This window comes from Silene latifolia, chromosome 11 (assembly GCF_048544455.1).
Source record: "Silene latifolia isolate original U9 population chromosome 11, ASM4854445v1, whole genome shotgun sequence".
NCBI classification, from domain to species: domain Eukaryota; kingdom Viridiplantae; phylum Streptophyta; class Magnoliopsida; order Caryophyllales; family Caryophyllaceae; genus Silene; species Silene latifolia.
In genome coordinates this window covers 200,144,045-200,160,125 of record NC_133536.1, presented here as the reverse complement: position 1 = coordinate 200,160,125, position 16,081 = coordinate 200,144,045, and the positions used below count along the sequence as shown (strand labels likewise).

General features: G+C 33.2%; 1 long non-coding RNA gene across 1 annotated transcript; it reads left to right on the top strand.

Annotated features, from left to right (window-relative positions):
* The first annotated feature begins 3,263 nt into the window (after positions 1-3,263).
* On the top strand, positions 3,264-6,721 carry LOC141615306 (uncharacterized). The gene is made up of 6 exons (XR_012529789.1): positions 3,264-3,564; positions 3,656-3,724; positions 4,879-4,987; positions 5,414-5,479; positions 6,164-6,213; positions 6,471-6,721. It is a non-coding gene; the product is annotated as an uncharacterized LOC141615306 (long non-coding RNA).
* Positions 6,722-16,081: the final 9,360 nt, after the last annotated feature.

Genomic DNA, 16,081 nt, shown 5'->3' with positions numbered 1-16,081 from the left:
CTCGGTTTTTTAAGCTATTTTGCTCTTCAACTACATACCGCTCCAATGGTTTGCTACAACATTTTCTAACTTTATGGGTCCCACAATAAAATTTTCACCAATGAAAAATTTTACTTTTTATTTTATTTTTATTTTTTAAAATCAAGCTACATGCTTGGTAGAGCTACAATGCTCATAAGCTACATCAATTATTTCATACTCCAATGGTAAGCTACTTGCTTGCAATTTTATAAATATTGCAAGCAAGTCCCTAAAGGAAACCATTGGAGATGCTCTAATTAGCTACTTTAGTAGTTATTAGCATAAATCTAGTTGTGTTGTGATCATGGGAAACGTGGGTATACATCTCACTTAAGCTAGAACCTGTTTTATATTGTAGGCCTATATAAAGGCCATTAATTCATGTTTATTAATTGAGCAAGTTTATGATAACTTCTCCCTTTTTTCTCATATTATATTCCCCTTAGAAATTCTACATGTATCAGCTGATGTATTTTTTTTCGAACTTCATGTTAATTGTTATTGTAATTTATTATTGTAGTAAAAATTTGGATTGAATTTTCTAGAGTTGTTGCAATATATTGTAATTTATTAGTAAAATTTTTGGGGTTGAATAATTTATTTTTAAATTATTTATTATTCGTTATTATTTACTAATGTGTAGAAAACATAAACGTAAACATTTACGTCTAAAACTTAAACATAGATTTTTATTTTTAGCAATTTTTTCTAGATTTTTTTGTGGGTCCCACATTTCTTTAAAAAATAAAAAAAATAAAAATATGTATGTGATGACGTGCCTTAAGGAGAATGCTTGAAATGTTTTTGGTTTTATATAGATAAGATTGGTGCCCAGTTTCGCCCGGGCTACCTCTACTTACCATTACTTTTTTTTTCATTAAATAAAATTACTTAAAGTTGCATAACGTATAAATTTATCATTAATATATTTTTTTATAACATATACTAAAATTACGATGAAATAAATTTTGAGACAAAATCACTACTCCTACTATTAATATTTTACTCTTATTAATGAAATAATAGTAATAACATTTTACTACTTGCCCGTAATCATTGTTATTTTCACTACTCTCGCCGTAATTGTTTTTACTGTCACTACTGCCGCATTAATATTGATAATTTCACTACTCCCGCCATAATTATTGTTACTTCCACTATTGCCGCATTAATATTGATTATTTCACTACTTCCGTTGTTGTTTCTACCACTCTCATTAATCTCGTTGATAATATTGTTACTTTTACTATTCAAATAAGTGATTACTATCATATAAGTATATCCAATATTACTACAATTCTTTTCTTTACTGACGAAATTACTTTTACTACTTAGGCATGCAGTTTTAAGAGGATTATATATTTATATAAATATATTACATATATGCATTAAATCAAATCGAAAGAATTATGCAATATTATATATTATGGAATCTAACTTGAATTATTTATAACCTACTTATTATATTTTTGTATGTTAAATAATTAACATCTCTATACATCTAATAAACTATAAAATGTAATAAAATTGCATAGATTTTAAATTTAATATATAGTTTTATGATGATAATAATTAATACCATAAGTATGCATGTTTATACTAATTAATTATTTTATTTTAAATAAATTGACCATCTTCTAGTATTCTATAAATATTTAGGAAAATTACCAGACATCTTCTTTCTTTTAGTCTCTTGAAATTGACCATCTTAATTAATTAATTATTTTATTTTAAGGGAATTGACCATCTTAATTAATTATTTTATTTTAAGAAAATTGATCATGTTTAGGAAAATCACCAAGCTTCTATATAATTTAATTTTAACCCAAACTATATAATATTTGCATTGGGTCCATCACACGGTACTATTGATTTAAAACTATATCGTATAATTAATTTGTATAGCTTTCTTTAATTACATTAAAGCCCTTTGGTTTCTGGATTTAATATATAATATTGATTGATAACTTAGTTTGTAGTCCTATAACATCAGCCTAAGTTTACCAGTAGGTGGATTATACATCCGATGTATTACCATCAATTGCTTAGTTTTTGAGTTTTGTTTTAAAGTCTTTGAGTTCATTCAATTAGACATTAAACTCAAAAAATTACAATATAACTCAAAAGTATATATAAGCTCAGTTAAATTTTAGTTTTGACGGCAAAAATTAAAATGCAACTTATCAATTTTGAAAAACTCGGAAAAAATACACATAAGCTCAAAAACTAATGAGGTCTGGGGTATTACATCCAATGTATGTTCCTATTTCTCTAAGTTTACAAGAACGTTTAGTAAAAACGATCAAGTTTTGATCACAAATCGAAAATTTAATTAGGTACTTCAAATTTTGTTTAAGTAACCGAGCTTTATGCGTCTTTAATAAAAAACGTTCTATAATAATCATGTCTACGAAACTGTTAAAAGACTGGCCTGATAAACTATGGGCTGCAACATTGCGAGTTTTTCTCTATGAATGTGTTTGTCATACTATAGCCCAATCTAAAAGATGGGAAATGTTTTAGCGAGTAAAAAACTAGTAACATAATCGGTATCATAAATTCTCATTTGTGACGGACAATATCCATTATAAGCTCGTGACGGATTAAATAAAACCCACCCACGTAGGTAAAGACAAGGCATTTATTGATAAGTTCCACTACTACAAAAGTAGACATAATGCAACATTTCATGTGCAACACTTACGGTTTGTGTTGCAAGTTTAAGTTAATTAAGCAACGCTTTATTTAAAAATGTTGCTTTTACTTACATATGGCATCACTTTAAATTAAGTGTTGCAATATATTACTATAAGTGCAACGTTCTTATACAAATGTTGCATTTTGTCGCAACACTTGAGCAACACTTATGTCACATAAGTATATTACCTCTAAATTTTTTTTCATTTTTAGTTTTTGCGCCTTAAAATTTTTTCATGTTAAAATGAAATTGCGCCATTTTTTTTTTTGGGAATTGCAACCATTCATTCACACCGTCTTCTTCATTCACATCCACCGCCTAAAATTTTTTCATTCCTTCTCATTCATTCATTCCTTCACACCGTCTTCTTCATTCAGTTGTTGCAAATAACCGTAGCCTATTGTAAAAGGCTACGGTCATTGGCAAAGAACCGAAGCCAAATGTATAAAAGAAAATAAAAGTCAACGGTTATTGAAAGAGCCGTGGCCTTAAATAAAAAAAAATCTAATTTAAAAAAAAAAATACAGAACACAGGTGTTTATACTCATACCCGGAACGCACCCTAGCATTCATTATGTGACATTCTTCAATCTTCATCACTCAAACTCCTCATCTCATCCTTATCTCCACCCTCACAAGCCGACACCCATCAACACGGTAACGCCTCGCCTTTAATTAGATATCGACACCTCTTTTAATTAGTGAGATAAAACTTGTCATGTTAAATATTGGGACGAAGCGACAACAGCAGTAGCGAGTTTATGCGGTCGAGTTCTTGTTCAGATCTCACCTAATACCTTTGTTGCCCTCCGCATCGCCCGTTCCATCGACAACAGCAGTAGCGAGTTTGGTTTTTTCATCCTATTTCTAGTGTTTCATTACATCCCCATCCCCCTCTTTGATTAATTTTGAATTTATTTATTTTATTATTTCTAGGGTTAAGTAGTGGTGGTTTTACTGGTGCTGCAATCAAAGATTGTAGATCACCTCCAAGAATCTTATCAGGTCTTGTTCTACTCCTCAGCGTATCGAATTCTTCATGTTAAACTGTTAGGCTACAATTTTGTGACTTCTGATTTATGATTAATTAGTTGTATTTGAATGATAGATCATGTATGTAAATGTTTAGACATAGTGTTTGTTCTCTATCTGTGACAATGTCAACCTACATGTGATGCTGTGACAGTTGTATTGATGTTATTTCTTAATGCGCCTCAACTGTTTGTTGAAATGCCTCATTCAGTTATTTCAAGTGTTGCTATATCTAGTTGTAATTTATCTTTCTAGTTATATTTCAGGTGTAATATAGTTACTCCCTCGGTCTTATTCATTTGTTTACTTTTTTCTTTTTGAGAGTTTTTTTAATCAAAAGTAAACAAATGCTTTGGATGGAAGGAGTATAAAAAAGATAATTTCAATGGTAGCTGGGAAGAGTACAAGGCAACTATGTATGCTAAATGATATGTCTTAGCTTGTCATGTACTTTGCCATACAAGACTAAATATTATAGTTCCTGGTAGATATAATTCAATTAAAGCATTAGCCAATCTGTAGATAGCAAATGAAAAAGTCTGTGTTTGTTGAGCCAACTAGTTATAAAAAGTTTCAACCACTTATTCCGCCTGCAAACAATTTTGTGCACAAATGTGACTTCAATTAGGGTGGCGATAATTAGTTCTCGTGGAAGTTTGGACATTGTTTCATGGGAATGAGTCAGTTAACTCAAGTGGTTTCTTAATTTTGAATGTAATTTTTTTCACAGATAAAGATACTAGGAGAGAAAATCGTAGCACACTATTGGTAAAGCTTAACCCCAAGCGATATTTTATCTCGTATTTGTCTTTGTATTGGAAAAGAATTCGCTAAAGGAAGTAGATAAAGATAAGATACTCGTATTTGGCTTTGCTTAACTGAACAAAATATTTAAAAGAGAGGTCTTATAGTGTTGCAGGAAAGAGGTAGATGAAATGAAGCTATAATGTTGAATGTTGATGGAATGAAGCTATAATGTTGCTGGCAATTTAATGTAGAGTTTGAAGTTGTTGTATCTAGTTGTTTAAAAATTTGTCAATTGCTAAATGATTAAAATTTTACTCATCAATTTCATGTTACACAGTTATATAAGAGGTTTTAAGTCACTTGTAGTGACCATTTTACAGGGGAATTGGGGGTGAAAGTTGATGGAAATAACAGTGATCAGAAGGCCAACACTCCAAGATCTAAACACTCTACTATAGAACAGCGTAGAAGATGCAAAATAAATGACAAGTAAGTTTATACTAGACCATTATAAGACTGTCAATGTCAATTTTGTTCATTCTTTCAGACTCTATTTGATGGTTCGCCTATTAAGAGCCAACTGCCTTAGATATGGTGATCATATGGGTAAGGGTCAAGTGTGGATAATGTAAAGAATATAGGATGCTAATAGCTTGCTTTGTTTTTTCTTTCACTCGATATATGATCGACTCTCTTTTAAAAGGTTCTCCTATTTCTATTCTTGTCTCATTGTAATTTGTTTTACATTTCATTAGACAGTTTGAAAGAACGAACATAAATGTTAGTTGATCCTAAATTGTTATCCCTTTCGTTTCCGTGTTTCGTACACATTCCTAAGTTGGTATGCAGTTGACTCTTTTTTTGGCATCAGTGGGAAAGTTATGGCACAATTCTAAATCATTTTTTCATGTTCAGGAAGGGCATAAAATTACGAAGGTTTGTGTGTATGCCGCCGCATAGATTCCTATTCGTATTCCCAAGGTAATTTTCATGATCATAACTCTCAACTAGATAAAGCATTATTATCGGATTTATCTTAGCCCCTTGAGCTATGGGAATTCAATATCATTATAGACATTAAAATATAGGGTACTTATAACTGAATTGTGATAATACTACTAATTTTCTGCAGGTCAATTATGTTATTTCGATAACATTATTTTGTTACGAGTTGTTTCACCTCAAAACCCTGAGCTCATTAATTGGATGAAAATGTGACTCTAATATTATAAGCAGGTTGGTTGAAACGGAAGATGACAGTTCATTGAAGTAGAATATTTTTGTTAGTTGTTACTATATGTGTCTTAAGGATGGACAATTGGATGACAACATGACTCATTGGATAAAAGTAGCTCGGCTGGAATGAAAGAGTATGCAATCCCGACGTAAGTAGGTTGGAGAGGAAAATGACCTGAATACTTTTAACTACTTCAGCACTATGAATAGTTTTAGTTGTCAAAGACTATTTTAGTCAATTTAGTTTGCCATCGACAATTTGTTTTCTGTATTTGACAATGCATGAGCAATCTCATTTATCCTCTTCTGATATGAAATTTAATTTGAATGTGAGCATTTATCAGTGTAAAAGTAAAAGAAAGATCGTCATTATGGAGGATGTGTAGTCTTTAGATGTATTCTTATGCTTTGCGTGTTTCAATTGATTAGGCAAAGCGCTACAAAGAAAGCAACGAGAAGTACTATCTGATTGCTCTCAGGTATCTACTTTGGCAGTTTTTTTTCTTTTTTCTTTGTTTTGCCAGGAGTATAAATAGTAACTTACACAGTACAAACTCGACTGATTGCTTATTCTACTTAGAACATTTAGAAGACACCACTTTAATTTAGGCGAAAAACATGTAATACCTTATAGTGACGTTCACAGTAGTTGTTGGCTGAGATGGCTATGATTGTAGGCATACCTTTAAATATTCCGCGATCCTCAAATCTAATTGTGTTCCATTTTTTATGTTAGAGGTTACATTTGAGGTATTATTATTTTGCCGTGGGTTGATTTTCTGTTCGGGTGGCAACATACATATGGTCCAAAGTACAACAATGAAGACTTTTAATATAATAATCGTTACTCATTTGTTCTATTTAAACATTTGCTACATTTTTTCTACTTAAACATTTGCTAAGTTCTACTTTTGATTCTTTTTGGAAATGTAATGACATTCATTTTGAGACTGAATCTATTGCAATTTTGGAATGATTTGCAATTGAATGCACAATAAGCGAGAATTACAATTAAGTATTGTCTTTGGATAAAGTAGTGTTGTATTTGTTTATTACAAGTGTTGTTATTGAACGTAAATAGTGTTGCGCTTACAAAATAAAAATGTTGCATTTGTTTGTTATAAGTGTTGCTTTTCAACATGAAAAGTATTGCATTAGTTCAGGAAGTGTTGCTATTTTTTCACAAGAAGTGTTGCATTAGCAAATAAAAATGTTGCCTTTGAAATTGAAAAAAGCGTTGCATTAGCATAACATATGCAACACTTTATAAAAGTGTTGCTTTAGTTTGAAAAGTGTTGCATTAAGTGTTGCAATGAGCTAATGCAACAAGACTTTATGTAGCACTTCATTAAGTGTTGCATAAACTCTAAAGCAACATTTATATGACATTATGCAACAATAGCGAAGTGTTGCTACAGGATCACAATGTAGTATTGTTCCGTTATCGGGCCTGGGCCGCACCCGCGTGGAGGAGAGAGAGTCCGGCTTATAAGTCCAAGGAGGTTTCATCCCAAAACCAATTGGCAATGGGCGGAGTAACTCCTTGGGTTTATATGATAGACAACTCTCTCCTTTTTTTCCGATGTGGGATACTCACATGTGAGGTCCCTATTCAGGCAGATTGGATTTTTTTAAGTCTTTTGTCCAACTGCAATTTTTCTGGCCCAGTTTTTGTTTTTCTATTTTTCATGCCCAGGTCTTTGTTTTTAGTTTTTTCGACCATGGGCTCTGATACCATGATAAGTTCCGTTATCGGGCCTGAGCCACACCCGTATGGAGGAGAGAGAGTCCGACTTATAAATCCAAAGAGGTTCCATCCCAAAACCAATTGGCAATGGGCGGAGTAACTCCTTGGTTTATATGATAGACAACTCTTTCCTTTTTTTCCGATGTGGTATACTCACATGTGCCTTTATCTTGGGTGAGCTGTATCTTGACATTTATGATTCACTAGACACTATTTAAACAACTAAAAGAGGAAATAAATAGTTAATTTATGCATTAATTGCATTGATTTATGTGTAATTTACACTCTAATTTTTAAATTAATACCAAATATAGAAGGGTATTAAATGTTTAAATACAATCTAATGGGTTGTATTTATCATTTCCCTTAATATTATTATTCTATTTGTCTCAATCATTCCTTTGTTTTTTTATTACTTCGTACTTGTGTAGGATCTTTAATTAAAGCAAAAAAATGATCTAAACAAGGTTATTTGAATTGTGAGCTCAAATTAGGCTTGCGACTATTTAATTAAAGGCAAACAAGTGATCCGTACTGTATTTGATTACAAAGTAGAGTTCGTATTTAATATGGTAGAACCCCTTGATGTGCTTAGCTTGAAACTCAAGAACCAATTAATTTGAACCGCACGATCTTGCACGGCACTTCAATTTCTCAATTAATTGCCAATTTAATTATCTATGTTAATGTTTGGTGTAATGATCATCACGAAGTAATGAAACTGTACGACCTAAACTCTTAATCACAACTTTCGTTATAAAAATCACATCATAAATCATAGTGTATGTCACGTACTCATCAGTTGGTTGACGTATATTATCACATGGGACAAAGTTAGGATACCTAGAAAATTTAATTAATTATCAAAAGACAAATATGTGATATTATCATAGCGTAACAAAATACATACGACGAGAGTTATGGAATATCGAGTGATGCCTATCAAGTTTTAAATGACTAGTAATTTTTTCTAAACAATGCAACACTTTCCTTAATCTTATTAAATCTAATTTAGCATTTTACATAATTACGTTTTCTTATTGATATAGACTGACGACAAGCATCGAATTGAAAGAAGAGTTATAACCAATATGTTATCACTTGAGCAACTCATTCGATTACATTGATTGAGCACCTAGATTATAAAGGTCCCCGATATATATAAAACATTTTCTTTTTATGTTTGCATAAATAATAATATTATTAACGGTGAGACGGTTTTTTAGGAGACTTTTTCATTTACAAATGATTGTAAAGGCAAAAGTAGTAACTCAAAAATCATTTATTTTTGCACAAGGAGTTACTGACCCATTGCACACGATCCAAAATCTCTGCACACCCCTGCTTATTACAGTACTTTGCATACAAAACATAGAGAATCATACAATTTTTAACAGTTTTCATAAGTCATGTCCATAACTTATGACATTATGAGATTTCACCACATTATATTCATACATGATCATGATTTTTGGGTGTATGTAACAAGACAACTACTACTACCCAATCAAGAAACAATTTCCCAAAAGATAACATAAAATATAGTATAAGACGGTTTCACACTGTAGACGGTCCATTTTTGTAAAAATGTTGTTCATTTATTGTTAATAAATGGTTTATTTTTTTACATAATGGAATCGTCTCACAGTGTAAGACGATCTTTCACAATAACTACTGAACAGATAAAGATAAAGATGGAGAGTTACCATCTAATTTAGCACTCAATAATTTTAAAATGTACAAAGTTTAATTCAATAAAATAAAAACATACTTAAATTTGAATATTATTTTGTCAATGCCCTTTGATTGACAAAATTGCATTCTTCATATCTTGCATTGAATAACACCCTTTGTATTTCTTCATAACCACCCCCAAGCACATTTCCTTATTATTATTATTGATATTAATCTCCTCTTCATCATCAAAAAGTGAAGACTTTGCACCAAAAGAACAAAATGAAATACTTCTCCTATGAGACTTATTCCTAATCTTCCTTCCACCATGTGACGGCGAGGAAATCGAGGATGAACTCGACGAGGTAGTCGACCATGACAATGTACTCGATGGGGACGACGTAGGGGTAACATGTGAATTTTTCCGTGACAACGAGGATAAAATAATATCGAAAATCCTCGATTTTCGACTTTTATTATTAGAATGGACATGACCTAAGCTCAAGGAGGAGGAGGAGCTAAGGTAGGAAGGTGGGGGTGTAAGAGGAGGGACAGTATTGTCATTTTTATCAAAGATAGGATGTTTTGGTGTACCTGGTTGTGACTCCCACATGAAGGGTATTGCTGCCCCAGTAGCACCATAATACACTCTAAAGGAGCCCTCACCCATTTCCCTTTTTTCATTGGACAAAAATACCCCTGCCCTTGTGTTATTGTTAGGCATACTTTTCTCTCTAGATCTGAATCTTGGGAATTTGTAGAAGAGAAAATGAATGAAATGGGGAGATTTAAGGAGTGAAATGAAGGTTCCTTAGAGGGTGTATAACACATGGGATGTGGCTATAAAATAAGTGGGGAGTATGATATAGTGATCAAGCATTAATTGATGACATATACACTGAATAAATGAGTGACACTAGAGTACAAGCATGAATTTAATTATTTCTGTTGGGATATTTCTCAGTCTTTGTATATTGTGTATTTATTTCTAGTAGCTAGGAGGGTATGGTAGGAGGAGTAGTAGCTAAGGTGTGAGGTTAGATGATTAATAATGTGTGATTGAACATGTAGATTGGGAAATGATAACAATAGTTATTTTAAATCAGATGGTGTTGTTTAAGACTGTTTTAACAGAAGATTTTTCACAGCTTTCGTTTATTTCTATTTATTTTAATCGGGTGTGAGAGTTGTTTTAAGTAGTTACGACGATTTTAAATAAGAATGGTGATTTTGAAAGAGTTGCAAGGATTAGGCAATGATGGAGCTTATTATTTAAGTTTTCTTATTGAAAAAGGTAATGTGCTTGTAAAGGTTAGGGAGCTTATTATTTAAGTTTTCTGATTGAAAAAGGTAATGTGCTTGTCAAACCGGGTTAGAAGTTTGGATCAATGGATTGTCTAATCAACAAACAATTGTTTTTTTTTTTAATGTAACAATTAAGTGAAATAAAAGTTTTTCTCTTTTATAAGGCAGTAAGAGAGGCGGTATCAAATTATCATTAATGAGAGACACCTCTCATAAGAGATAGTTATTATTTTAATTTATTGTTATATCTTTATTTTTAGTTAGTTTTTAGTATATTTATTAGTTGTCTCTCATTAATATTAGTGATTAGTGAGAGACAGACTCAAAGAAGATTTACTATTTTATAATATATATACATCGTCCTTATGGAAAGCTAAGTATTTGCAGTTAATGTATTATACAACTGGTTGTATATACAACTTATTAATATAGTTGAGCTTTGTTATAAAGTTATCGAGTTCTGCTACAAAGTTATTGCGCTTAACAGAATAATTATTAAGCTCGATAACTTCATAAAATAGCTCAATAACTTGCAAAACAGCTCAACAACTTTGTGTGAGCTCAACAACTTTGAAGCGGTTGTATAATGTTAATATACAACTAGTTGTAGGATAGTATTTATGTAATATTTGTGTCATATATATATCCGTTATCTTATGTATATTATTGTTGGTGATGATGATATTTGAGAAGGTGAGATCATGAGGATGAGATTTATTGGGTTTGTAGTTGTGGTTGCATTGCGCCGGTTTTAATTAATGACAACGTACGTAATGGTTGCCGCAACAAACAGAGCTACAAAATTAACTATCCAGCATTAACATTCAGGTGCGAGATACATACACGAAACATGTTCACTATTTTGTTACATTTAATCCAACAAATTTTCCGTTACAAACCGATAGGCGATAACCGACCTTTTCATTTCTTATAAAAATAAAACTCGTATATTTTTCAACAAACATAAAAAACAGCCAATACAATTGTTGTTACTGTTATTGTTAAGACAAATGTCGTTATTGTTATTTACGTCTGTTTACCTGGATATATGGAGAGAATTTTGAGAAAGCGGTGCAAACACAAATAAGGAGTATTATTTGATAATTTATAAAAACATTAGAGAGACGGTTTCTCACTAAATTATTGAGTGACTGTTATAAAATAAAGGGAATAGAGAATTAGAGAGAATGTAGAGAGGAGTTAAGAGCGAATTTTTTTTTTTTTTTGACAGCTGTGAAGAAAGAGTTTTACATTATAGTGGTACGGCTCACTAAACCATACCTATAAACTACAACATAAAACACCATAGAGCTACTAAAAACATAAACTAAAGCATGGTAACAATTGCATCGGTAAACAACGTCGTGTTGATGGCGTACGACTGAAGTCGAAACACGCTCTTCAAACTCAAACTCCACCCCAATCACTAATGGATGAGCAACGCTGGCCAAAGGAAAAGACTCATCTTTGCTTGTCTTGATAGATGTAGCTTCGGAAAAATACCTGCAACAAGACCTAAAAAAAGGTCTCGGAGATTCATCTCCTTGGCTGTGAAAATCTTCCTCAGAAAACCAACGACCCTCCACAAACTCATTAATACTCGTCTTAATCAAAACAGCCGCGGAGAAATACCTACAACAAGACCCAATGAAGTATCTCGGAGATTCATCTCCTTGGCTGTGATACACCTTATCTGGAAACCAACGAGCCCCTTGACCCAACGAGAGAAAACAAAGTGCACTTACGCCCCAGGGACGTAGAAAGAAAAGACGGAAAGCAGACCACACAAATCTGTCTCCAGAGGAGAGAAAACTCTTACACTTTGTACCACAAATCCCGCTGACCAGAACCCCATAGCCAAGAAAAGCGAGTAAATAGGTGGAAACTAACGGAGGAAACCACTTGAAATTCCCCCTAATCAAAACCATCTCTGCAGACTGCAAAGAATTAGGCTCAACACTGACCCAATGCAAAGTACCAATCGTCCTACTTAACCCATGGAGAAGGGGACAGGACACCCCAACCCACCAAGAGTTTATTATTTGAATTAATAAAATACACAAAAGACCGGAAAGAAGCATTAATCAGAGATGGACCCACCGCATCCGACCCAAACGACGACACTGCCAAACACCCCAATTCCACCCTCCCCAGCAACGCCTCAAGCAAACCGAAAAGAAACCCGACAACCATGACCGCACCCCAACCAGAGGACGAAACATACTCGACAAACCATCCACGACCGACAAGAAAAACCAGCACACACCAAAAACCCGATAAAGACCCCGAGACTCCAAATTCCAAACTGAACCCCCCCAGGACCATCGGTCATCCTGCAACAAAACACCGACCAAAACTACTACAAAGCCCGACACAAGAGAAACAGGTAATGGGACCGAAATGGTGGGGGGAGGGGGCGAGGGGAAGGGGAGACCACCAAAACGACCCAAGACCATCACCATAACCAAAAAACAAAACACCAATAAGAGCCAGACTCATTGACCAGACCGTCGACCTCAAGGGAACGGGAACATACCAGGGGTGGGGAAGGGGCGAGGGAGAGGGGAAACACCCCCGGTTGCAGGCGAGACTTTCGATGACAGGACAGGGGACACGGAGGAACGGAACGACCTCGGAGCACGACGCAAAACTTCAACGCAGCCAGCCGGACAACGGGATGGAATCAAGCACCGTCAAGCCAAAAAGAGGTGAGAAACAAGCCATAGATAACAGAAACAGATCGGAGGCGTGAGCATTCGCCGGAGATAGGGCAAGGGAAGGCCCCATCTCCGGCGAAAGAGGAGGGGGAAATGAAGGGGAAGTGTGTGATTGGGAGATGCGGCGGCTCAACAGGAAAAATTAGGGTTTTTTTGTTAGTTTTAGAGAGACAAAGAGTTTAGAAAGAGAAAGCGTTAACAATAACAAATTGTTAAGAGCGAAAGTAAGGGAGACAAAACTGTGTATTATTGCATTATGAGAGGGTTTATATACACATACAATAGGGTAGAGTTTCCATAATATAATATCTCTAGAATATCCTAACATATGGACATCCATATAATATTACATAATAATATTTCATAACACTCCCCTTGGATGTTCATTATTGAAGAAAATGCCTCGTTAAAAACCTCACTAGAAAAATCTCTTGGGAAAAACACTGGCGAAGGAAAACAGTACACTAATCTTCAAACACGCATAATAATAGTTGTCTCGTTAAAACCTTTCCATGGAAAACTCAGTGGGACAAAACCATGGATAAGGAAAAAGAGTACAACGCGTGTCTACTCCCCCTGATGACTACATAACTTGATGTATCTTGAAATGAACCATGCTTTAACGTAACTTCTCGTCTCGATAGTTGAATAAAATCAATTATAGTTGATAACCAAATCCTTGATAATTTCAATCTTCATATTTCTTTAATTCTCACAATATGGGTGCAGTCATTTGTGATGACTCTTGGATCTTCATTTCAAATAATATTTTCCACAATAGTGATAGGGAACTTCTTGATAGATGACATAACATTATATGTTAAGAATAACTCATCTTAATAATCATAGCGTATCAATGTGCTTATTGTGCTACCTCGTTAAAAACCTTGCTAGGAAAAACCCATTGGGAGAAAAAAAAACCTAGTCGAAGGGAAAAAGAGTGTAGCCATCATTCCTTAATTCCTTATCTTAAGGAGAATCAATCCGATAATTATTGAATAAATCATCCAATACTTTTGAGCGATTTTCTTTGCTAAACAACATATGTATAAATTGGCATTCTCATTGTAGACTTTGACTACATTACTTTCCAATCGTTATGGTACTTCTGGACCATAAACTAAATTTCACATGTTTAGCATGAAGCTCATTTAAATCATTATTTTCTTATGCTCAAACTTCAGGTTGAGACAATAACAATTTCAAATAAACTCAATAGGAGTTTTGATGTTCCATTTTAGAACTAATCACGATTTTTTCAATCGTATTGTAGAGGTTTATATATTTCATCAAGAGTTTTCAATAACTCAATTGATCAACCATTAACAATTGATGATCATTTATAAGAAGCTCCTACAGGGAGTTTTCCACAAAGGAGTAGATCATAATATATTTCTCCTTTCCAACATTATCCATTCAAAATTATATTATGAAACATGTGCATGCATATGATATGAAACTAAGTGCTAAATGACATATGCTAACAAATATGCAATAATAATAAATTAAATATTAAAATTAATATGCAATGATAAACTTACTCTCTATATGCACATGATGATGACTCAAAATGCAAACTGTACAGTTTTCTTTTCCAATATTCATAATTTTGATTGACTCCATGTCAATGGATGGACTTCAGGTCCATGATGAGCTCATTCATAATCATTGATTATGTGTCGACAATAAAATTATGGACTTAAATATAAAATCCCCATTTTCTAGTCCATTAAACTCCGAGCGTAAATGCATATCGGTTCCTTAAATATATCGATATAATTTCAATATCTTGCGATATTATCAGTACTGAATCAATGATATCTGAATATATTTGTTACCATTCATTTTCTATATAGGTCATCTATTATCATTCAGATATCTATGTCACTTCCGGGACATCCAAATTTCGTTACTCCATAGGAGTACCAACTGCCCATGCTTGCCGTTTTCTTATTACTTAAAATATGTGAACCGATATGACTCTCACACTACATTCCACGTGTGGTTATTGTTCAATTTGGCAAGAATCTAATTTTCATTACATATACTTTTTATGACTAATTTATAACTCACTATACCACATATAGGGCTAATCTGTCTATAACTAAATCATAGATTTTAATGTAAACATATCACATTTTGATAAGGTGATAAAAGTGGTATCATAATACATCTTCATAACCAAATGAATACCATAATTTCTAATTCCATGAACCTCCATTTGATGTATTTCATATTGAAAACAAACCACTGAATTTCAGGTCCAGTCGGGGATAATATTCTTGTTTGTTTTTTACCAACTTTTCCTTATCATTCTCCCCCTAAGGTGGTAAAAACCATAACCACTTTAGACCTTAATTTATTATATCACCGATAAGAATTTATATGGGCATTTTTGTACATTAACAAAATCTTTTGGGGAGTAACATATAATGCAGTTGGATTTTAAGTGTGCTGAATCACAATGCCCAATTCGGAGACTAACGATTCCATATAATAATCAAACTGTGATCTCCAATATTAAATATACTCAGTCTTCGTGTAATGTCTTGCCTTTAATAAATTTACACGAGAGAGTTTCAGCACTTATATGTTCCTTAGGATAAACTTCAGGTTTATCAAAACGGGTATAATAGGAACCCGGATGACCTTAATTGTCACATCTGGATTATTTCAAGTCAACTTTCTTAATTGCCCACAATATAATTCATGGCAATTTTTCATAATAATAGAATGTGTCTTATCACATACCACATTTTAGTCGTTGACTATAATTAACATGTGGTTAGCAATATTTATCTCATATAAACTCCAATTAAAATTTTCTATCTGGCAAGATAAACGATGTGGCATAGGACACAACAGGTGTCTCAAAATATGTAAGCAAGACTCATCAATATTCCA